The 26204-nt window shown below is 35.6% G+C and overlaps 1 long non-coding RNA gene across 1 annotated transcript in view; it reads right to left on the reverse strand.

Moving 5' to 3' along the window:
- The window catches only part of LOC123379202, a 126096-nt gene extending 112622 nt beyond the window's left edge, over window positions 1-13474 (reverse strand). The window contains exon 1 of the long non-coding RNA XR_006583406.1: window positions 13376-13474. This is a non-coding gene — a long non-coding RNA (uncharacterized LOC123379202). The remainder of the gene's footprint in view (window positions 1-13375) is intronic.
- Between the last annotated feature and the right edge of the window lie 12730 nt (window positions 13475-26204).

Below are 26204 nucleotides of genomic sequence, written 5' to 3' on the forward strand. Positions count from 1 at the left end.
TGAATCAAGATGACACATTGCTAAGACAGCTGTCTGTTTGTGAAGGGAGATGATTGGTACCACATACCTGAAATATCATTTGATTTGCTCTTTCATCTACACTGAGTATAAATTGGATGGAATACCTTTAAGGAAAGAGACAAGACAACCTGGTTTGTTTGAGAGCCATGGACACAGGGATGATATGGTTTCCTCATCCCACCAATGCCTGTCCTTTAACACTTGTCAGAAGACTTATGGTACACCCGAATAAGGTCTTGTGTAGGATATCCCCAGTTAATGGTTTCAAGGAGCACACAATATTTTGGCTCCTATTGTATACCTAACTTGTACCTGTGCTGTGAATACCAAATGACATCAAAATATGAGGTAGCTTGAATAGCATTAGCTCTACCAGGCCAGATGTAACTTAGGAATTTTATGAATCAGTTTAAATTAGTTAAACAAATTATTATCAGTTTGCTAACACTTACCATGTTACTCTCTTGGAGATAATACCCTGAAAACCTGTTGTGCTGTTTTTACAAAGTACACCCTAAGCTTTGAAACAGTGAGTACTATATATGAGCCTCATTTTCCTGTAGCCAGAATACATAGGTCTGGGAATCAAGGTGTGAGAGTTGTCCTTATCACAAATAGACCTAAAGTCCCACTAAAATATTTTTTTACCCCTCTGTCTGAAACTTTAGTCTAGCTGAAAAGCATGTTTCCACTGAAAGATGTAATATTCACATTGAATTGAAGGGGGAAATTTACTACTTAGCTATTGGTGGCATCTCATGCCAAAAAAATAGAACAGAAAAAGAGGTTGGTGTAATGGCTATGGTGACTGATTCCTAGCACCAAGTGGGAAATTGGCTTTCAGCCTGCCACATAGTGAGGGCAGGAAGTATTAGTCTAGAATAAGAAAATTTCCGGGATATTTTTACATAGCTAGTCACCATTATCCTCAGTTTTGTTAGAGACCAGGTAATTATAAAAACGAGGCTGGAAATCTTGCAAAACTGGATATAGAAAATGAAAAAAAGAAAGAAAGAAAGAAAGAAAGAAAGAAAGAAAGAAAGAAAGAAAGAAAGAGAGAAGGAATCAATTGGTTTGTATTTCCACCCCCAGGATAATGAAGGTTAAAGCAGCGGGGACAGATTGTCAATATTTAACTGTAAATTTTGAGGCATAATTTGTCCATAGAACAGGAGCAATAATTTCAATATAGAATAGTGTTAAAGGGTTTGGTTTTGGCATTAAACACAGATATCTCATATTTTCTACTATATATGATATTGGACCTGTTTCTTAAATTTTTTTCCATGAACTATCTAATCTGTTTCATAGCTTATATGGTTGTTATCAAGATTTAATAGGATAATGCAAAGAGATTATCCCAGTATCCGACAGGTAAATATTTATAAAATAAAAGCTTTTATTCATATTACAACATATTATCAGACAAAAAATAATTTGGATATGGAATCTAAAATACTAGACATGGAAAGGGAATGTATAACAATTTTTTTAAGCAAGGATCACAAATTTCAAAAATTTGATAAATTTATATACTTTTCATCATAAACCAGTTTGGCATGCAAAAATTAAAAATGAAATTATCTCTTTAACTTGAATCCATGAATCTGGAAAATAGTAATTGACTTGCTAGTTGGCATTATTACTTCAAATTAGGGGGATTCTAGGGGCCCTGGGTGGCTTAGTCAGTCAAACGTTTGACTTTGGAGGAGGTCATGATCTCCTGGTTGATGGGTTTGAGCCCCGCATTGGTCTCTGTGCTGTCAGTGCAGAGCCTAGAGCCTGCTTTGGATTTTCTGTTTCTGTCTCTCTCTTCCTCTCCCCTGCTCACACTCTGTCTCTGTCTCTCTTTCTCTCTCTCTCAAGAATGGATAAACATTAAAAATTTGTTTAATTCAAATTAAAGGAATTCTTAGGCAAATTTTATACATGCAGTAATCATAGATATAGTATCTATCAATGATTACTTTTAAATTATCTTTTTGTGGGGCGCCTGGGTGGCTCAGTTGGGTAAGGGCCCGACTTTGTCTCAGGTCGTGATCTCGCGGTTCGTGGGTTCGAGCCCCACGTCAGGCTCTGTGCTAACAGCTCGGAGCCTGGAGCCTGCTTTGGATCCTGTGTCTCCCTCTCTCTGCCCCCCCCCCCCCCGCTCACGCTGTCTGTCTCTGTCTTTCAAAAATAAATAAATGTAAAAAAATACATTATCTTTTTGTAAACTTAAAAAATATAACTGTGTATGTTTGTGTGTGTGTGTGTTTGGATTCTTTATGAAAATGGGATGGAAAACTGCTTTTAAAAAAGTATTTTTAAAGAACATAATCATATAATCCCAAAATTTAAATTAAAAAAGGGGATCCTGTTTCTTTCTTAAGACAGCTTGTGTCACTGACATTTATATTAGACCCCTATGTCCTTCCTCCGTAATCCTATGATTAATCCCTAGCTGACTGGAATGATTTATCATATTTAGAAACTAATGGAAGAATTTAGGGGAGAAATGTAATTGGAACTGAACAAGGGAAACAGTCCATGATTTAAAAAGGAATTCCAGACTCAGAAAAATGACAAAACCTAATCTCCTACTAGATTAACATCAAAATTAAACAATTAAAATTAATATAAATATAAGGTGCCCATTACAGGCACATGATACATTGCTTTTAGATAAAATAACCCTAAATATGGCACATACTTCAGAAAACCTTGCTCAAGCTTAAAACATAAAACTTTAAAAGATCAAGTCTCGTCAAAGCTCAAGACAGATTTTTGTTTGATTTTTCTTGCCTCGAGGACTGTTTTATCCAGGAAGATATTCAAGCTTTTTGGCATATGAGTATTTGCTAGTATAATTCCTTTAAAAGGAAAATTGACTGTCTCAGCCTCTTCCCCTGGAAACACCTTCAAAATAAGCTGTGAGACCTAGATCTTAATTTAGTCTTTGTAATAGGAACTTTATTGGTGGTGGAGAAAGTCACAGGGTGATTTATTAAAGACCATCGAGTCTCTCTTGTTCTCTTATGAATTCTTTAGCCCTTCTGTTTGGGTTTGAAAGTTTAAGTATAATAGAACTCCTAATCCATGATTTTTGGTATTGGACTTCCTGAAATACACCTCTACTTCTCATTACCAGTTGGGGTATTGATCCTTTGAAGGGCATGTCTACATGCCCTCTCCACTTGATTTCAAAAGCCCAGAGCTGTTGCTCCTCTCTTGAAGTCAGACAAATCTTTGTCTAGGGAGGAGTCAACAAGAAACCTTTACTTGCTATGTCTTGAATAAGATTTATCCCGCATTTTTGCTGACACTTCATTGCAGAACAATAGCATACAACATGTGCTTTTGAAAAGTCCTTTTCTCTAGTTTCCAAATGTAGATTTGTGTTGCCCCTACTACACATTTATAAAGTCCAACGTCAATTCTAAGTAGAAAAATTTTCTGTGATAAAATGAGCAATATATTCCTGTGAAGGTTAATTTTTAAAATATTAATCTCAATGTGAATTTTTCTATTGGCTTTTATTAAGAGGAGACCCTCTCACACCCAGCATTTCTTGAAGAAGGAGGCAGAAAGCAAACAGTTAGTTCTCAGTACTAAAGTCAGTCAAATCAAAGAATTCAAACAGTTAAATGTTTAGGATTTTTATTTTAAAGATTTCAAATTAGATTATATATTTCTGCAGTCTCCTACAATAAGGCAAGAAATAAATAAATCTTAATCAAACATCGGAGTGATGGGAAAGAAGGTAGAGTTGAGCAATATTTAACAGACAGCCAAAACAGAAGGACTTGGTAAGTTTGGATGAATAATATTATGCATAAAAAAGGGGACGAATAAATGACGATGGTGAGGTTTCTAAGTCCTAACCATTAAAGTGATACCATGCAGGGGCGCCTGGGTGGCGCAGTCGGTTAAGCGTCCGACTTCAGCCAGGTCACGATCTCGCGGTCCATGAGTTCGAGCCCCGTGTCAGGCTCTGGGCTGATGGCTCGGAGCCTGGAGCCTGTTTCCGATTCTGTGTCTCCCTCTCTCTCTGCCCCTCCCCCGTTCATGCTCTGTCTCTCTCTGTCCCCAAAATAAATAAAAAACGTTGAAAAAAAAAATTAAAAAAAAAAAGTGATACCATGCATAGAGATCACCATCATAGCACCAAGAAATGCAGGTTTAAAATAGAAACTATTGAGGAAAATTTACAACCAGGTAATAGTAGAGCACATGCAACCCTGCAAATATTCATTATTCTCCAGCTTAAGAAGGCATGCACCATGACATAAATTTTGTCTTTATTTCTGGAATTTCAAATACTTGGTTTTGGACACCTGAAGTGTTTCTCAAATTTCATTATCCTATCTCCATTACTTCTCACATAGTTTTCTCCTTTTTAATGGAATGTTTTCAATTTTATCTTCCAAAAATCTTATTACTTTAAAGCATTTTTCTGTTGTATATATTTAATTCAAACAACTTCTGTTTTATTCTCTGAGTACTTTTATTCACAGAATATATCTTTTTCATCTTTCTGAGGAAATTGTCTTTGGTCATCCAAGCTTATTTTTCCTGAAGATTTGTCTCAGAATCTGATTTTTATGAATTTTCCTCAAATATTTGGGGAGTCGTGGCTATACATTCATGTTTAAGAGGGAGGCACTAAATTGAGCAGAAGCTTGGTGTATTTAGGCAAGGCCTATCAAGTAAAGCCTTCAAATCAATAATCTAAAAGCATCTTCAGAGATATAATTCAGGCTGGTTATAATACTCAGATAAAAATCTTCCCATTCCCTGTGAAAAGGATACAAGCCTGGCTGCCAATAAGGGAGGTCCAAAGATGATTCACCGGGGTGCTATCCATGTGACATAGTGCTGACTGTCCCTCTACTGTAACATAGAGTTTCCATTATCATTCCACCAAGCTCCACTGTGAGGGTGAAATGGATTTCTTCCTTCTAAAAGCCAAGTTACCTCCCCAAATAATAAATCTCTCTGTTTCTTTCAGTGGTGATGAATCCAACTCTTTTTTCCTTTAGAAATGAATCCTGTCCCATAGTATATGATTGTTCTATATCTGTTATTACTAAATCAGAATGTGCAGCCTCTAAAAAACCTAAATATTGGGTTTTCAACATATCTTATTGTTCTCACTACTGCATTCCTGAAGTTAGATGTTCTGGAGTGTTCCATACAGATACTCTGGAACACCCTCTTCAAAGACCAAATTTTCAGCTTTCTGCTATTGTAAAGGAAGACTCTGAAGATCTATTCATTTTTTGAAAAAAACCCAACAAGTCAACAAATCCTTTTGGTGGACAAGCTAACTCTGCCCCCATGTTTAGAGTTACCCATTTCTGAGGTTTTTATGGCTTCCGCAGTGAAAATAAGTTACTTTTGGGTTTCTTATGCTATGACTCAAGTACTCTTTCTCAAATTTGCTAAATCAGTTTTCACTAATCCATGCATTTCTCAACATCCAAAATTGTGCTCCTAAAGATCCCTCTTTTATTACTTTTTCCTGAAGCATGTATTATTTATTTAGGTGAACATTTACTCTCAATTTAGTAAAATTTTAGGGGGAAACATGGGCGAATACATATATTTAATTTGACATATTTAATAGGAAGTCAATCTAATTGTTTATTGGATTTTAAACCTCAACTTTTAAATATATATATATATAGGTCAGCACTATGACAGTGTGACTTGTGCCTATTTTTTCTCCCCTTTGATTTATAATTAATCACGCATCCATAGATAAAAGAAACAAAAGTGTTTCTGTACAGCATACTGAGACACCTGACAGATCTATCCATCTGTGCACCTCCTGCTAATGGAGGAGGCAGAGTGAGGGAGGTGGCAGTAGGCTCAGTGCAGAGGTGGTGAGAGCAGAGAAGGCAGTGGCCAGCCAGGCAGTGAGTCAGAATGACTTTTCTGGTAAAGAAGGTGGAGGGTAAAAGCAATGAGGGTCTGCCAAGTCACATGTGCCACAGGTGGAGGGACCAGTTGCTTTTTCTGAAAATAGGCTGCAGAGACTAGAGGGAGGGAAAGGAAAGGGAAGTAGGCAGACAAAGAGAACGGAAGGATGGCGTCTCCTGCTGTCTACCTCAGGAGATGAGAGGACTGCCTAAAGACCTCTGGGATCTTTCCACTTGAGGACCCCCCTACCTGGATGTGGACACACTCAAATCTCTAAGTGCTATGTGTACACCTCCTCCTACTCAGCTGCCAATCTTTCCTTTTTATTTATTTATTTTTTTAATGCCAACCTTAGTGGGTCTGCTATGTTGAGAGAAACCAAAAACTTGTATTATAACACCACATTCTGGACATGTCCACTTCCGGACTTCAAGCTATATTATAAAGCCATGGTAGTAAAAATAGTATGATCCCAACACAAAAAAATAGACACATTGGTCAGTGGAACAGAATAGAGAGTCTAGAATTAAATCCAAGCATACCTGGTCAAATAATATTTGGCAAGGGAGCCAAGAATACTCAGTTGGGAAATGATAGTTTCTTCAATGAATGGTACTGAGAAAACTGAAGAAACATGCAGAAGAAATGAAATTGGAACACCTAGGTGGCTCCGTTGGCTTAGCCTCTGATTCTCGATTTTGGCTTAGTTCATGATCTCATGGGTTGTCAGATCGAGCCCTACTTCAGGCTCCATGCTAACAGCACAGAGACTGCTTGAGCTTCTCTATCTCACCCTCTCTCTCTGCCCGTCCCCCACTCACACTTGTTCTCTCTCTCAAAATAAATAAACTTAAGAAAAAACCAACAATGAAATTGGACTCCTATCTCATGCCATTCATAAAAATCAACTCAAAATGAATTAAAGACTTAAAAATAAGACCTGACCCCATAAAATTCCTAGAAGAAAATATATGGAAGATGTTCCTTGGTATTGGTCTTGATAATAATTTTGGGGGTATGTTGCCAAAAGCACAAACATCAAAAACAAACAAACAAACTAAAAAAATGGGACTACATCAAACTCAAAAGTTTCTGCACAGTAAAATAAATAATTAACAAAATGAAAAAACAACCTACAGAATGGGAAAAAATTACAAACCACATATCAGATAAGGAGTTAATATCTAAAATACATAAATAACTCAGTTAACTCAGTAATAAAAAATCAGTTTGATTTAAAAAATAGCAGAAAAACTGAATGAAAATATGCTCAACATCACTAATGATCAGGGAAATGAAAATCAAAACCACAATGAGATATCACCTCATACCTGTTAGAATGGCTATTATCAAGAAGACAAGGGACAAGAGTTGCTAGCAAGAACATGGTAAAAGGGAAACCTTATACACTATTAGTGTGAATGTAAATCGGCCCAACTACTCTGAAAATTCAAAATAGATCTACCATACAATCTAACAACATCACTTCTGATTATATAATCAAAGGAAATGAAAACAAGCTTTGGATGAAATATATGTACTCCCATGTTTATTGCAGCATTATTCACAGTAGCCAAGATTGGAAACAACCCAAATGCCAGTCAAGAGATAAGTAAATAAAACAGATGTATACATATACACAATGGGATATTATTCAGCCATGAGAAAGATATTCTTTCGTTTGCAACAACATGGATAAACCTTGAGTATGTTGTGCTAAATGAGATAAGTCAGACAGAGAAAGATAAGTACTATATGACATCACTTAAATGTGAAGTCTAAAAAAGTTAAACCTTTTTAAAGGAAAGAGTAAAATGGTGGTAACCAGGTGATAACATGAGGGGGATAAGAGAGATGGTGTTTAAAGGTAGAAACTTGTACCAAGTAATAAATAAGCCATAGAGATCTAATGCACATTATAATGAATATAGACAATAATATTGTAGCATAATTATGTAATGTGATAAACACCAGGACTCATATTACAACATAGAAATATACCAAGGTAATACACACCTTAAATTTGTATATCACATGTCAGAATTTTTTATTTAATAAAAAACATATAATGCCAAACAATGTTTAGATGGCTATCTGTTCTTTACCTGGTGAAGCCAATAGATCATCTCCCTGGAGACATGATAAATTTCAAAAATTGCAAGTGTGCAGTTAAAAAATCATTAATAGTACATGATACTTGTATGGCATTAGAAGGATTGGTTTCATATTAGATAACATTGTTTTCCATATCAGTAAATTGAGTTTATTCCTAACAAACTTAAATATGTTGTTTTCCATATCAGTAAATTGGGTTTATTTCTAACAAACTTAAATATGTTTAGTGACTTTAAATAAGCTACATTTGAACCATCAAAACAATTTCTTGGCATGGGATCAGAAAAAATACAATTCATTTATGTAAATCAAATAGTTAAAGCCATCAGTCAATAATAGCATGATGTAATCATACATCTCACAATGACATTCTCTTGAATCAATCAATACCTTAAAGTATATTGAAAGCAATTCCCTGAATATATTTCTACAATTAAAGATATCTTCATCAGAGGGGTCAGAAATAATCGAAACACTTTAAGATTTTCTTTCTCCTTAAGATAATTTAAAGAAAATGATCAAAGTTAATTTTTAAATACATATCCATGACAGATTGAAAGTTGCACTAATATTTGATAAAAGATTTAAAAACCAAAATTTACAAACCTATAACCAATATTTTTACCAAGATGGAATATTTTCTCTTTTTTTATGACCTTATTTTTTTAAATGTAGAATCACCCTTTTCTTTTTCTTATGGAAACAATCCATGAATATCATGTTGCCATGTAGTTTTGTTCTATGTAATTGAGATTAGATTTAAGTTATATATTCAGATAAACTCCATACACACTGCCGTCCTATCAAATAATTGTTGATCAAAGGCATACTAACTGGAATACATTTAGGTAATGTTTAGAGAAGATAGCATTTCTCACATCTATCAATATACAGATAAGTCGTTCACTTAGGGTGATCTTCAAATTCCTAGTATATAAAAATGGGCTAAAAATAAATCATTACACTTAGGTAATTAATATTTATTTGCAAAGATCTTTTCACAAAGTTTTTATAATAGCAATCTAGTTTTATTTTTTATTTATTTATTTTCTTAACATTTTTATTTATTTTTGAGAGCTAGAGAGAGACAGAGCATGAGTGGGGGACGGGTAGAGACAGAGGGAGGCACAGAATCCGAAGCAGGTGCCAGGCTCGGAGCTGTCAGCACAGAGCCCAACGCTGGGGTCAAACTCACAAACCATGAGATCATGCCCACGCTGAAGTCGGATGCTTAACCCACTGAACCACCCAGGCGTCCCTAGCAATCTAATTTTAAAAGTATTCAGTGTAGATTTCAGAGTGCTTACTAGAAAATGCAAGTACATGAGAAAAATAAAACTAAAAAAGTTATACACAAAAATTTAAGAGCGGTTATTTGTATTATTATTGAAACTCCCTGCTTAAATGGCTGCTGTGTAACTAAACTCTCTTAATTCTTATATTACTCTTAAGTGTTCTGTCTTTTTTTCCTGACATCTTTTTATTCCATTTCTTAAATGTGGATAATTGGTCAAAGACAATTAAAAAAATATATTCATTAGGGACTCCTGGGTGGCTCAGTTGGTTAAGCATCCCACTTTGGCTCAAGTCATGATCTTGTGGTTTGTGAGTTCAAGCCTCGCAGCATTGGGTTCTGTGCTAACAGCTTGGAGGCTGGAGCCTGCTTTGTATTCTATGTCTCCCTCTCTCTCTGTCCCTCCCCTGCTCATGCTCTGTCTGTCTCTCTCTCAAAAATAAATAAATAAACATTTTTTTTAAATTTAAAAAATATTCATTATTTCCCAAATTCCACAGGGTAAATATATTTTTCCATTAAACAGAACATAAAATGCTCCTTGTGATCTTTAATTTTTTTAACGTTTATTCATTTTTTTTAAGAGAGAGAAACAAAGTGAGAGCAGGGGAGAAGCAGAGAGAGAGGGAGACACAGAATCTGAAGCAGGCTCCAGGCTCGGAGCTGTTAGCACAGAGCCTGACGCAGGGTGGGGGCTGGAACTCACAAACTTCAAGATCATGACCTGGACCAAAGTCCAAAGTCAGATGCTTAACCAACTGAGCAACCCGGGTGCTCCTGCCTCCTGTGATTTTACCTTTGCTTAGCATTCTAGGCTTATTTCTTTATTAACATTCATCTCCAGCACTTACAACGTTTATTGGGTTCCCTACCCAATTGTTGGGTTTATCAGAGTTGGGTTTTTCACCTTTCTGGCATTGCTCAAATGGTTTCCTTTCCCCAAAATTTTGTTTTCTAGTTTATCCAACTAACTGTACTATGAGGTAACTTTAACACAAAATTTTCTTCTTCTCAAAACCAAGCTTTAGTAGCATCTTCAGCAAATCCATATTACCATACCTTTACATGTTAAATCATTGCAAGTGTTTTATGTTTATCTGTTTTTATGTACTTTTGTCCTGTTAGACCAAGCTTGTTGCATCCATTAGCGTTGTCATTAACTGAAAACAACAGAATATCCAATAAACTTCCTGAATGAAGGAAGAGATTTGTTTCTTGTGATATTTCAGGAAGTTGGACATTCAAAGTTGGTTTCAGGGAATTATTCAAATCACCACCACTGATATCATCCCAATCTACTGTTCTTGACAGTTTGGTATTAAATGTGTTGTCTCATGTTTCCAGTATTTACTGCATACATGTAGAACATACTAAATGAACAACAGTTTAGTTTAGCTTTGTAGACAAGCTTCATTGGACCACAAAATTATAGTGCATTTAATTGGCCATAATTTATAGTTAAATTAGTATATTGAAATATTGAATTTAATGTTTGAAGTTAGGGTAGTAAAGTCTGAAAATGAGAAAAAAATCTTTTTTTTATCACATTGTCTATGATGGACTAGTCACATCTAATTTAGGTCATTTTTGTCAATATTTCCTGCTCTATATATTAACTCTTGAAGCTAGAAAAGCTTTCACCAAACTGCAGTTATATTATGAGTGAACTAAAAAAACAAAACAAAACAAAACAAAACACACTGTTTATTTGATAGCTTATCAAAAATAAGAATTTATAATTTGATTTCTAGGGCTTAAATATCCTAAATACACAACCTATTAATGGCTTATCATAAAAATGTATGCAAAAACAGGTGTTGATAAACAGAAGTTGTTATCCACTAGAAACATTTTTTTCATGTTTACTAAGTTTTATGGTAAATGATGCAATATATAATAGTGCTTAATTTGTGTTTTGCTAACAATGCTTTGGAACATGACTAACATATTCAATAGTGAGATGGCCCTGGACTTACTTATTTACACTTGTAATTTACCCATACCACGATGACTAACTCTCTCAATAACTCCAGCCTTGTGAGACCCTCCTCTTCCATTCTCCATATATCTGGATTGTCTTGTGCTCTGGCATTTCAGGCTCTCTTAAAGCTCCATATTGAGGCTGGCTACTATGTGGCACTCTCAGGAGATTAGGGAAAAAAAGAGAGAGAGAAAGGCCAGAATATTTATTCCCATGGTTTCTTTCTCTCTAAACCCTAGTTTTGCAATGGTGCTTTCTTAGTTTAACACTATGGTTTCTGTGGGTCAACCATATTCCCGTGGGTACAGCGTCCAACACATACTGCTTTATGGCTGTCTTCCCTGGCTACTTTAGTCCTGGATGTGGAAAAGCCTTTCTAGTATTGCTAGTCCCTAACATGATTCCATAACCATGTCCACTCTTTTGTAATAGCCCATTTATCAATTTCTTTTTAATCACATTTCTGAATGCATCATTTCTTTTTCCTGTCGGCATCCTGTGTAATATGTTCTGCTCTACTTTTTAACTTTTCTTGCATGTGTTACCTCCTTAAGTACTATACAGTTTACACATTTAACATGTATAGTATTTATTGCCTGTTTCTCCCTACCAACGTAAGTGGTACATGAGCAGGGGAGTATGCCGTGTCCTAGAATAGATCTAGTATATCAATAGATATTTCAAAATATTTGCTGAATAAATCATCTGAAAATTGCATTCAGAATTCCAATCTGATATACTAAGAGCGCATCTTCTTTTATTGCTAACTTGATTGAGAAACCCTGTTAGTGTCAAACTGTTGGAGCAGATTTTTTCTTATATCTGAAGCAACATTATCCGTTATTCAGCCTATAGAAGCAGCTCCAGCAGACCAGGGTGAGTTCACTAAGATTACGAAAGAATCTATTAAAGTTGTATTGAAAGGGACAGCAGAGCTTTGGGGCTTCCGGCTGGGGTACTTTCTCACATTGGTCTCGGTGATACTTTGAAAAGGAAAAGGGTTTCCTTCCCTTTTAACTACAACACCCTAGGTCCTTCATGTTTCACATTACAAATACACCTCTAATTTCTATCTCCACTACCAGGTACCCCAGTCACTTTAATAGAAGAACACTGAATTAAAGTACCAATTGAATCAGAATTTCACATGGAAAAAAAAAGTCAATACTTGGGGAAAATACTTTGATTAATTGCTTGACTTAGTAACAGTGCCACTACATAATGTATTGAAGGTGAAAGAGGGCACAATTGTAAACAGAACTCCACTCAGCAAAGTGAGACATATGATGGAGGTAGTTTGAAGAAACCAAGTTACCAAATGTTAATTGTGTCAAGAGTTCAAAAGAGTAGAGTAGTGGTTATGTAGAATTCAATATTTATGGTCATAATATGGCCAGAGAAGAAACACACATTTGAAAGGAAAGAGAGAGGGAAAGAAAAAAGGTGGACTAATAATGTGGATTTTTGTTTATAATCTTGATCAGGAATATTTTTTTATAAGTTGATTGCCAAAATCCATTAATAATGAAACTTTATCTTAGCTGACACAATGTTATTTATTTTTCTGACTTAGTTTGAATATTTATGAGTTTCCATGCCTGGACTCTGATTGCAATGTAATAAATAAAATACGTAGTATATGCAACTTGTTATCTCTCTAAATCACGACCCCCCTCAGTGTGAATTCTTAAACACATATGACCCCAAGACTCAGATTTGAGATTGTAGACCTATATTATTACATTATAGCTCCTCCTCTCCATTACTGGTTGTGATGGTAATTAAATTTTTTTTTTTACATTTATTTATTTTTGATAGAGACAGAGCACAAGTGGGGGAGGGGCAGAGAGAGAAGAAGACACAGAATCTGAAGCAGGCTCCAGGCTCCGAGCTGTCAGCACAGAGCCCAAAATGGGGCTCGAACTCACAAACCTTACAAGATCATGACCTGAGCCAAAGTCGACGCTTAACCGACTGAGCCACCCAGGCGCCCCTGTGTGGAGGTGTTTTTTAGAAGTGATTAATATTTAAATCAATAATCGACCGAGTAAAGAGATTACCTTACATGAAGCACCTGGCTGACTCTGTTGTTGGAGCATGTGACTGTTGATCTCAGGGTCCTGAGTTCGAGCCCTACATTGGGCATGCAGCTTACTGAAAAAAAAAAAAAAAAAAAAGACATTACCCTCCATATGCGGGTGAGCTTTATCCAATTGGTTATTGGTTGAAGGCCTTAGAAAAAAAAAGAATGAGATCCTCTAGAGATTCTGCCTCTAGATTGCTTTAGACTCAAGGCTGAAACATCAATTTTTTTCTGGATCCATGCTCCCAGCTTGACCTGCAGAATTCAAACTTGCCAGCCCCCACAATTGTGTTGAACCAATTCCTTAAAATCTTTATTTACATATTTATCTATCAATACAGCTATATAATTGATTCTGTTTTCTCTACACTAGCTAATACACTAACTAAAAATATTACTTACAAGTATACTTCACACCTGGTTTCTTTGTACTTCTCGATTCCCTGTATTGTGCTTCTTGTGTTACATGCTGTGGCCAGGTTGTTGTTTTCTTTCCATCTGCTAAATGTACTGTGCTCAGTCCTACCAACAGGTTTTCCCACAAGCTCCTATCTCTCTGAAGATCGTGCTGCATCTTCCTGAATGGTGTTCCTGCTTTATTCAGCATACATATTTTAGCCTAATGAAAACGTTCTCAGTGAGGTGTCCCAATCGTCTATGATTAAGAATGGTTACTCCGTAGGAGGCTTCCATGGATTTTCTTTTTAATAGAATTTATTTATTAGAGCTGTTTTAGGTTCACAGTAAAATTGAGCAGAAGGTGCCCAGATTTCCCGTATACCTTCTGGCCCCACACATGGATAGTTTGCCCTATAATTGACATCTCCTACCAGAGTGGTACAATTGTCACAATTGATGAAATTCCATTGACATCATTAGTTCAGAGTTTACAAGAAGGTTCACTCTCGGTGTTATACATTCTGTGGGTTTGGACAAATTTATGACATATACCCACCATTATAGTATCATACAGAATAGTTTCACTGCCCTAAAAATCTTCTCCATTAATTCTTAATATTTCCCTTATCTTTATTTATCACAGTTTGTCATTTGAAGAGGTTCTTACCAATCATGGGAAATTATTACTTGAGTAAGGCTACTTAAAGTAAATTCTTTGGCATAGGTCAAAATTATATTGTAAATATAAAGCAAACAATTAAATTAAATGAGATTAAAACCATTTCTGTAAATGTATATAAATAATACAATATTTCTTCAAATTGAGATTACATACTGAGTAAATGAACAAATAAACAAATGAGTGAGTAAAAATGAGTTAAGTTGATTTTGTGGATAATTTTTCAGACAAAATTATATAATTACAAAATAAATCATCTTTACAGGAGGCTCTCAAAACATGAGCATAAAAGGGTCATTTACTTCAAACTATCTGAAGCTTTATCACTTTTTCCAAAGATCACTCTTAACCTTTTCATAAGATAATGATTTTCTTTAGAAGCATATCTACTATCAACATCTTTGTCCATTTTCTCCTTTTCAGTTGATCACTAGTCTATCTCTGCCAGGGTTCTTTTAAATAGTTTTATGCAAAATATTTATAGCTGGAATGACATGGAGCTGTAGCATCTGAGCAGATACTGAACCAGTTCATTTCAGCTGATTTTCAGCCCTGGATTTGCTATGAGAATATTTTCAAAACCACTGTAGTTAACTTTATGAAATGTTTCTTCTGCTGAAAAATAAACTATATCAGTTTGTAATTGATTTGCATTTTTGTTAGTTAACAGGATACTGATTTTTGAAACTTTCCCTAGAGAGACCAAAAAAGGGTACTGATATTAAAGAAGACCTGTGTTTGAATAGAAACGAGCTTATACTGTGGTCAGTTTATCAGTTAATACTTTTGTGTCATGATGATTTTTGCTTCCCCCACTTGAACTTATTGGAAATAAATCTTAATAATGAAAATGGGGTTATGGTTGCCTACCACTTAACATCCTCTTTGTCACATTAAAAAGTACTTCCACCCAAAAGTAAGAAAGACAGAGAAGGCATATGAGCCATCCAGAATAAACATCAGGGATATGAATTTATAAAAGTTGGAATAAAATAATTGGCAAACAATGAATAGCATGTTAGAAGACGAGTAACTTGGAAAAAATACATGAAAGTGTTCTGATTTTCAACATACGTATTTGGAAGCTAATTTTATAATCTGAATACTGGGAGGGCTTTTAATTCTGTTAATTTGATTGTGAACATGATTATGCCCAATAAAATATTTATTAACATTTAGATGGTATGTTTCAATCGCTGAATATGGTAATGTTTGAAGAATAAAATGGTTTAAATAGAAGAACTAAAGGGAAGACATAAATGATGTTATTCTAAAGCTAGATGTGATTATAATTTTATAAATGTGAAAATACATGAATTAGAAGCTAACACCATTCACCTATTGATTTTTGCATGTAGCCCTCATTATACTTCTTCAAGTGAGAACACTTGTGAGTGCATTGTTCTTCATCATTCAAAGATCAGTAAGAAGAAAAGAATAATAGTATTAAAAGAAGAGAGTGTGAAAAATACAACCTCGAATATCAAATTTAAGCAATATGTGTACATGTATGTTGACAATTATTCTCAGAAAAATGTAAGTGTACTTTTTAACAAAATTTCATACATAATATATTTTTAATATTAATTACCAATTATGTCTTTTCAGCCTATGTCCTTTCTTACATTCAAACATTTTGACATTCTCAAATTATTCCTTAGGAGGAGGTTGTGACACTCGAAAAAGAAAAAATAGGAGCTACTTTCAACTTTTGAGTGTTAAATGGTTACTGTTGAAATTATGATTGGAATTCATTCTGAGCATGAGCAGTAGATATAAGAAAATACCTGATGAGTAAAAACAATGCTTCCTTTGCCGCCTATCCTAACTCCCATATTAAATAAGACTGGTTCTTTGGTATGTTGGAGTAGGGAAAAGTTTCACAAGAGCTAAAGTGAATAATTTTGAGGATAGTTTTAGAAAAGAACTAGTGTTGTGTATACTGCAGACTAAGCTCTAAGGTGGAATGAAATAGTAAAGATTTGGGAATTCTGAATGCACAGAGCTCTTATCCAGGAGGAGTCCAGCAAGTCGGTGTGACTATAGTGTAAAAAGAACAACACTGTATCTAGGAAAATAGTGCCTATGAGGAGAATAACAACTAGAATTGTAGTGTATTAGCTTGCTACTGCTGCTTTACAATTACCACAAACAATGGTCGCAAACATAATGGTTTAACATAATACAAATTATTACCTTTTACTTCTGGAAATTAGAAGTCTGAAATGGGTCTCATGGGTCTAAAATCAAGGTGTTGACAAGACTGCCTTGCTCTGTGACAGGCTCTGATGCAGAACCCATTTTTTTTTTGCCTTTTCCAGCTTCCAGAGGGTACCCTCATTACTTGCCCTGTTGCCCCTTCCATTGTCAATGCCAGCAATGGTCTACTGGTCTTTCCCACATTGCATAATTCTGATTCCAAATCTCTTGCTTCTCTCTTTAACTTATAAGGATCTTTGAGACTACATTGGGCCCATCCCAATTTTAATATCAATGCCTTATTTCAGAACTTGTTACAAAAATTTACCTGCCAGTGGGTTTCCTGTATTCAGGCCATTTTATTAATGGGGAATTTACTTATTTTGTTCTAAAAGATTTTTTTTTGTTTTAGTCTTAGGTCTTTAACGCATCTTGCATTAATTTTTCAGTACATTCTGTTAAGAATCAAGGTTAGTTTTTCTATACATTTAATCAGTTGTTCAGGAAAAAAATATGGAGTTTTACATTACTGTATGAAATTGGTATGAGGGACCCTTGTCAAAAATCAATTCACTATTTATGCTTAGACCTATTACTGGACTCTCTATTCAGTGTCACTGATCAATATGTCTTTCCTGCTACCAATTTTATAACGAATTTTGAAGCCATTTGGTGCGAGTCTCCATTTTTCCCCCCTTTTTAAACAAGATTATATTGTTTCTTCTAGGTCCTTTGCATTGCTACATAAAATTTAGAATCATTTTTTTGTACTTCTACAAAAATCTATTACTATTTTGATTGAAATGCTTTTGAATCATATGTAGGGAAAATATTGAATCTCACTTTTGTGTAAAATGTCCTTCTAAAATAAGCCTTATAAATAGTGTATTGCTTCATAGTTGTAGCCTATTGTTCACATGAACAAACTACTTGTATGTAATGGCTCATTTTTCTTTGATATAAGATTTTCTATTTATGTTGGTTTTTGTAGTGTTTGATTATGAAAGTTCTTTGTATTGTATCCATCTTCCTTGGGATTTGCTAGACTTCTGCAGGGTTGTTTTTTTTTTTTTTTATAGATTTAGAAAATTATCTGCCTTTATTTTTTTACATACTTTTCTTCCCCATCATCTGTCTCTTCCTGTGGAGTTCTAATTGCATGATTCGTAGACTACTTGCTATTGTTGTCCTCCAGTCACTGAGGTTCTGTTGAAATCTCCCCACTCTCTGTTCTTCAGTTAGGATACAGTGTGTTGATCTGTCTTGAAGTCACTAAGCCTTTTTTTCTCACGTATCCTATTTTACTCTTAAGCCAGGCAATACAAGCCTTTTTGTTTGTTTCTGCTTTACAGTTTGGTTAAGTTATAACCGATGTATAATGAATTTTTCATATTTTAAAACTATAACTTAATGAGATTTTACATAAGTATAAAATTGCATGATCATCACCACAATCAAGATAAACATATCCTTCTTCCATCCAAGTTTCTTCATGCCATTTTGTAATACATCTTTCTCTCCACTCTCATCCCCTGAAACCACTGATCTGCTTTACATCATTATAAATTAGTTTGCATTTTCTGGACTTTTGTACAAATAAAATGGTGCAGTAGGTATTCTTTACTGTCTGGTTTCTTTTGCTCAACATAATAATTCTGAGAATGATATAAGCTGTTGTATGTATCTTGATTCCTGTTTTATTACTGAGGATTATTGTATCCTCAGCAATAGATACTGAAATAGCAGGATTTGTTTATTCATTCGCCTGTTAATGGACATTAAAATTGTTTCTAGTTTGGGGCTATTTCAAATAAAATATCTATGAATATTTGTGTGCAAGTCTCTGTGTATAAATGCATTTTCATTACTCCTGGGTAAATATCTAGAAGAATTGCTGGAAAATCTGTAGGTATATGATTAACTTTTCTTTCTTTTTTAAATATTTTTGTAATGTTTATTTATTTTTGAGAGAGAGAGAGAGAGAGAGAGAGAGAAATAGAGAGAGAGAAGAGAAAGACAGAGAGTGAGCACAAGTGGGCAGAGAGACAGAGAGACCCAGAATCTGAAGACACAGTCTCCAGGCTCCAAGCTGTCAGCATGGAGCCCAATGCGGGGCTCAAACTCATGAACTGAGATCATTACCTGAGTCAAAGCTGGACACTTAACTGACTGAGCCACTCAGGTGTCCCTGTGACTAATTACAAAAAAAATTGGTTAAACCACTTTCCATAGTGGTGCACCAATGAACTTGTCTATAATGCATGAATATTTCAATTATTTTAAAACCTAGCTGACACTAAAGCATTATATTTTAATTTTAGCTATTATTCTTTCATTCTTGCATTTCTATTTGATTTCTTTCTATAATTTCCATTTTTTGCAATGTTTTTCTTTACATTTGAGCATTCTCATAATACTTGTCCTAAGGCATTTATCTGGTATTGTAACATCTGGTTCTTTGTTACTGCTTTTATTGTGTGATTGATATTGTGAACAATTGCAAGGGGTTTGATGTTCTTATTTGATAAGTACTTACATTGCAGGGTTATCTTCTTGACTCCATCAGGCTTAGATTATCTGTCAAGGTTAGAATATTTTTGTCCTCTGTGGTAGACCATGAAACAGCTTAGGAAATACCTCACAAGGTGTGACCTTGTGAGATATACCAATTGAATGACTAAATTGTTCAATGAGGTCTCTCAAATCTGACTAGACCTCAACTCCAACACCTTCCAGCCATAACACCCTATGGCATCTCTGTTCAACTTGTAGCCCCAAAGAAGCCACTCTCTTCTGGACCCCTTGAATTTTGTCCTGTTAATTTTCTTCCTAATCCTTGGTCCACACATGCAAGACCTGCTATGCAGACTTATGAAGTCAAGTTGCTTCACAGATGTCTCCTCTCCAGTGTCCTGATGAACCATTTAAACAACTGCAAGTTAGAGCTGAGATTCCACCTTCCTGCTCTGTTGTCCAGAAAGTGCCCACGTTTTGAATGAGGTGAATGTGGATTTTTTTTTTCTCAAGGATCACTCTTCTGAGATGCCTGCATATAAATGTCTGAAAAAAGTTGCTTCACATATTTTATCTTGTGCTAAACTTATTTGTGTTAGAACAGATTCAATACCAATTACTTCATTATGACAGACAACAGAAATTCCTCCGCCATTATCTTTCAAAGATTTCTCTACCAAATTATTTCTATTTTCTCTCTGTGGAACTCTTATTACATATTTGTTAGCTGTTTATACTCTACTTCTATGTCCTAAATGGACATCTATATTATACATAATATATGTGTGTATTATATGTATGTAACATGTATTCTATATTAATATATCACATATATACTGCAAATATGTATATGTTTACAAATACATAATATATACCCAAATACATTCACACATATGTATTCATATATATATTTAATATTTTATACACTTATATTGGATTGTGAGTGAATTCATCAAGTCTATTTTCAAATCTTTGATTCTATCTTCATCTGAGTGGAATCTACCACTTAACCCATTTATTAAAAGTAGGTTTCTGCTTTCTTTTATATTTCAATAGCTATATCTTCCATTTCTATAATTTCCATTTGACACGTGTCCAAAGAGGTCATAATTCCTTTTTCTCGCCTTAAAATACTAATTTTCCTCTCTTGTTTTGGAACTTTTAAAACAATTTCTTGCCCACACATTTCAAATATCTCAAATATCTTGAGCCCCTGGTTTTAAAGAATGAAGTCTGTGTTTACATATTTTTTTGATGATGTCATACAACATCTACTTAGAGAGTTTCAATAAAAGTAGACATAAGATCATCACCCTTACCTTCAAAATTCCTGGTCTGTAGATGCATACTCAGTAATCATCTAACCATAAACAATAATTGTTATAAAAATAGATGAGATTGTCAAGGGATATATTTTATTTTTACTTTCAGGTTTTTTTTTTTTTTAATATGAAGCAAAGATGGGGCTAAAATCAGACTCTAAAAATAGCATCATTTAAAGGATAGGCCAAGGAGGAGCCAAGATGGCAGAACAGCATGGAAGCTTTTTGTGTGTCTCGTGTCTGTGAAATACAGCCAGACCAACACTAAACCATCCTACACACCTAGAAAACAGATTGGAAGATTAACACAACAATCTGCACAACCTGAACCACAGAATTCAGCAAGTACATGACACGAAGAGCTGAACATGGGGAGTAAGAAGCCACAGAAGGTAAGGAACTGCTTTGGGGGGCAGAGAGAGGACAGAGACTGGGGAGAGGGAGAATATGGGAAAAGCACCCCTCCCCAAAAGCAGCTGGAGAGAAAGTGGAAAATTGGAAACAACCACAGGGACTAAACTAAAAAGGGAGAAAGGAGAAAGGAGAGGGTTTAAATTCCATTAAGACTGTAAACAAGGGGAGCACAAAGGCTGCAATTCCACAGCTCGATACCTGGTGGTGCTCTGGTGGGAAAGGTGAATCCCCAGGAACAGAGTGGGGTCCGGAAGGTTCTTGGACCACATGGGGAAAAGCGGTTCCACTGCTGGAAGGACATTTGGGAGAGACTGTTGAAGCCACCTGGTCCCAGCAGACCCTGGAAGGCAGCCACATTCGCTGGTACTGGGGCAAGGTTGTTGAGGGTGAAGCCTGGTGCCAGATGTGGCTTCTGATTTTCCATAATCCCTGAAACGCTGCTGCTACACTGTCTCGTGAACTTTTTCTGGGGCGGGCTGGCACCTGGCTGCAGTCTCAGGGCACGGGCAGCAGCAGGGTCCAGCAAGTGTTCCTGGGTGCAGCCGACATTCGGCCATTGCTCATTCGGCCACTGCTCAGTGAGACCCTCCCGCAGAGGAGCAGAACAGGTCAAAGCCGCAGCCCTTCAAAACAGCCGGGAAAACAGCAGCATCTGAGGCAACACTCCGGAGAGAGTTACTGCCTGGGGCCTGGCCACGGAGAGTGGGAAAGCGGGGAGTGGATGAGAGCTGAAGACGGAGGACCAGTGCTCAATTGCTGATCTGGGAGAACAGACTGGATGGCTGGATGGCGCCATTTTTCACGGCTCCCACGGCGCATGCGCACCTACAAGCTCGGCAACAATCCACCCCAGTAGGCTAGCAGCGCCATCTAGTGGAGAGCAGAGCCATTACACTGAGCCCTGGGCAACTGGGCCAATTTCGCTCTTCAAGAACACAAACCTCACCGCCGGCTTAATTTATGGACTATAAAGAACTACATGGACTGACCTCTAGGGGTAAACGAAGCAATTTCAGTCCTACTTCAATCTGTTAGCAGGTTCATCTATTCAATTTTGTTTTCTCTTTTTCTTTTTTCTCTTTTACAATTCTTTTCTTTTTCTTGAATACAAAAAGAGAAACAACTCATTTTTATATTCAATTTTTATCAAAAATATGTCTTTAATGTTTATTACTATATTTTGTACTTTTGTGTAATTTTTTTCAAATTCTACTTTACTTCCATCATTTTATTTTAGTCTACTTCCGTTTACTCACCTTTTCAAATTTTCAAACAATTTCCTTTTTTTTTCTTTTTTTCTCTTTTTCATTTCTTTTCTTTTCCTTGAATGCCAAAAGAGAAAAACTTCATTTTTACATTCAATTTCTTTTAAAAATATTTTTATTTAATTTTTATTACTATATTTTTTGTTTTATGTAATTTTTTTCAAATTATACCTTACTCCCATCATTTTATTTCAGTCTACTACATTGTATTCACTTTTTCAAATTCTCAAAAGATTTCTTTTTTTGTTTTTTCTTTTTTTTCTTTTTTTAATCTTTTTTCTTGTTTTTGTTTCTTTTCTTTTTCTTAAATACAGAAAATGAAAAAAATCATATTTCCTTTTTAATTTTTATTAAAAATATTTTTCTTTAATTTTTTCTACTGTATTCTCTACTTTTGTGTATTTTAGTCTACTTTAGTGTATTCATTTCTTCAAATTCTCGAACGATTTCCTTTTTTTCTCTCCCCCCCTTTTTTAAAATTTTTTTTCTGTTTTTTTTTCTTGTTTGTTTGTTTCTCTAATCTGTCAAACGACTTTCTACACCCAGACCAAAACACACCTAGGATCTAGCATCACCTATTCGATTTGTGTGTGTGTGTGTGTTTAATTTTTAATTTTAGTATTTTTTTAATTTTAATTTTTTTAATTTCAATTTTTCTACCTCATTAATTCCTTTTCTTCCTTCAAAACGACAAAACGAAGGAATGCACCCCAAAAGAAAGAGCACAAAGAAACGACAGCCAAGGATTTAACCAACACAGACACAAGAAAGATGTCTGAACCAGAATTTAGAATCACTATAATAAGAATACAACTAGAATCTAAAATAGATTAGAATTCCTTTCTGCAGAGATAAAAGAAGTAAAAAATAGCCAGAATGAAATTAAAAATGCTATAACTGAGATGCAATCATGGATGGATGCAGCGGCAGCAAGGATGGACAAGGCAGAACAGAGAATCAGCGATATAGAGGACAAACTTATAGAGATAAACGAAGCAGAAAAAAAAGAGGGAGATTAAGGCAAAAAAGCACTATTTAAGAATTAGAGAAATCAGTGACTCATTAAAAAGGAACAACATCAGAATCATAGGGGTCCCAGAGGAGGAAGAGAGACAAATAGGGGTAGAAGGGTTATGTGAGCAAATCATAGCGGAAAACTTTCCTAACCTGGGGAAAGACACAGACATCAAAATCCAGGAAGCACAGAGGACTCCCATGAGATTCAACAAGGCATCAACAAGGCATATCATAGTCAAATTCACAAAATACTCAGGCAAGGAGAGAATCATGAAAGCAACAAGGGAAAAAAAGTCCCTAACCTACAAGGGAAGACAGATCAGGTTTGCAGCAGACCTATCCACAGAAACTTGGCAGGCCAGAAAGGAGTGGCAGGATATATTCAGTGTGCTGAATCAGAAAAATATGCAGCCAAGAATTCTTTATCCAACAGGGCTGTCATTCAAAATAGAATGAGAGACAAAAATTTTCCCAGACAAAAAAAAATGAAAGGAGTTTGTGACCACAAATCAGGTTTACAAACCAGGGAGTTTGTAAACCAGCCCTGAAAGAAATTTTAAGGGGCACTCTCTGTAGGGAGAAAAGATGAAAAAATATATATATAAACACATACATACATACATACATACCAGAAGCAACAAAAGATTAGAAAGGACCAGAGAACACCACCAGAAACTCCAACTCACAAGCATCATAATGGCAATAAATTCATATCTTTCAGTACTCACTGTAAATGTCAATGGAGTCAATACTCCAATCAAAAGACACAGGGTAACAGAATGGATAAGAAAACAAGATTCATCTATATGCTGTTTACAAGAGACCCACTTTAGACCTAAAGACACCTTCAGATTGAAAATCAAGGGATGGAGAACCATCCCTCATGCTAATGGTCAACAAAAGAAAGCTGGAGTAGCCATACTTATATCAAACAATCTAGACTTAAAATAAAGACTGTATTGGGGCACCCGGGTGGCTCAGTCAGTTAAGCAAATGACTTTAGCTCAGGTCATGATATCATGGTTCGTGGGTTCAAGCCCCGCATTAGGCTCTGTGCTGACAGCTCAGAGCCTGGAGCCTGTTTCAGGTTCTTTGTCTCCCTGTCTCTCTGCCCCTCCCCCACTCACGCTCTGTCTCCATCTCAAAAATAAACAAACATTAAACAACATTTTTTTAAATAAAGACTATCAAGAGATGTAGAAGGGCATTATATCATAATCGAGGGGTCTAGAGACCAAGAAGACCTAACAATTGTAAACATTTATGCGCCAAATGTGGAGCACCCAAATATGTAAATCAATGAATCACAAACATGAAGAAATTCGTTGATGGTAATACCATAAAAGTAGGAGACTTCAACATCCCACTCACAACAATGTACAGATCATCTAATCAAAAAATCAACAAGGAAACAATGGCTTTGAATGACACATTGTACCAGATGGACTTAACAGATATATTCAGAACATTTCATCCCAAAGCAGCAGAATATGCATTCTTCTCCAGTGCACATGGAACGTTCTCCAGAATAGACCATATACTAGGACACAAATCAGCCCTAAGTAAGTACAAAAAGATCAAGATCATATCGTGCATATTTTCAGACCACAAGGCTATGAAACTCAAAATCAACCACAAGAAAAAATTTGGAAAGGTAACCAATACTTGGAGACTGAAGAACATCCTACTAAAGAATGAATGGGCTAACCAAGCAGTTAAAGAGGAAATTAAAAAGTATATGGAAGCCAATGAAAATGATAACACCACAACCCAAAACCTTTGGGATGCAGCAAAGGCGGTCATAAGAGGAAAGTATATAGCAATCCAGGCCTTCCTAAAGAAGGAAGAAAGATCTCAGATACACAACCTAACCTTACTCCTTAAGGAGCTGGAAAAAGAACAGCAAATAAAACCCCAAGCCAGCAGAAGACAGGAAATAATAAAGATTAGAGCAGAAATTAATGCTATTGAAACCAAAAAATCTGTAGAACAGATCAATGAAACCAGATGCTGGTTCTTTGAAAGAATTAACATAATTGATAAACCACTAGCCAGTTTGACCAAAAAGAAAGAGTAAAGGACCCAAATAAATAAAATCAAGAATGAAAGAGGAGAGATCACAACCAACACAGCAGAAATAAAAACAATACTAAGAGAATACTATGAGCAATTATATGCCAATAAAATGGGTAATCTGGAAGAAATGGACAAATTCCTAGAAACATATACACTACCAAAATTGAAACAGGAAGAAATAGAAAATTTGAACAGACCCATAACCAGTAAGGAAATTGAATTAGTATACAAAATCTGCCAAAAAACAAGAGTCCAGGGCCAGATGGCTTTCCAGGGGAATTCTACCAAACATTTAAGGAAGAGTTAACACCTATTCTCTTGAAACTGTTCCAAAAATAGAAATGGAAGGAAAACTTCCAAACTCTTTGTATGAAGCCAGCATTACCCTGATTCCAAAACCAGACAGAGACCCCACCGAATAGGAGAACTATAGACCCATTTCCCTGATGAACATGGATGCAAAAATCCCCAACCAGATATTAGCCAACTGGCTCCAACAATACATTAAAAAAAATTATTCACCACAACCCAGTGAGATTTATACCTGGAAAGCAGGGCTGGTTCAATATCTGCAAAACAATTAATGTGATTCATCACATCAATAAAAGAGAGAACAAGAACCATATGATCCTCTCAATAGATGCAGAGAAAGCATTTGACAAAATACAGCATCCTTTCTTGATAAAAACCCTCAAGAAAGTAGGGATAGAAGGATCACACTTCGAGATGATAAAAGCCATATACAAGCGACCCAATGCTAATATCATCCTCAATGGGGAAAACTGAGAGCTTTCCCCCTAAGGTGAGGAACAAGACAGGGATGTCCACTCTCCCCACTGTTATTCAACATAGTATTGGAAGTCTTAGCCTCTACAATCAGACAACACAAAGAAATAAAAGGCATCCAAATCAGCCAGGAGG

The sequence above is a fragment of the Felis catus genome, chromosome C1 (genome assembly GCF_018350175.1).
Source record: "Felis catus isolate Fca126 chromosome C1, F.catus_Fca126_mat1.0, whole genome shotgun sequence".
Taxonomy (NCBI): domain Eukaryota; kingdom Metazoa; phylum Chordata; class Mammalia; order Carnivora; family Felidae; genus Felis; species Felis catus.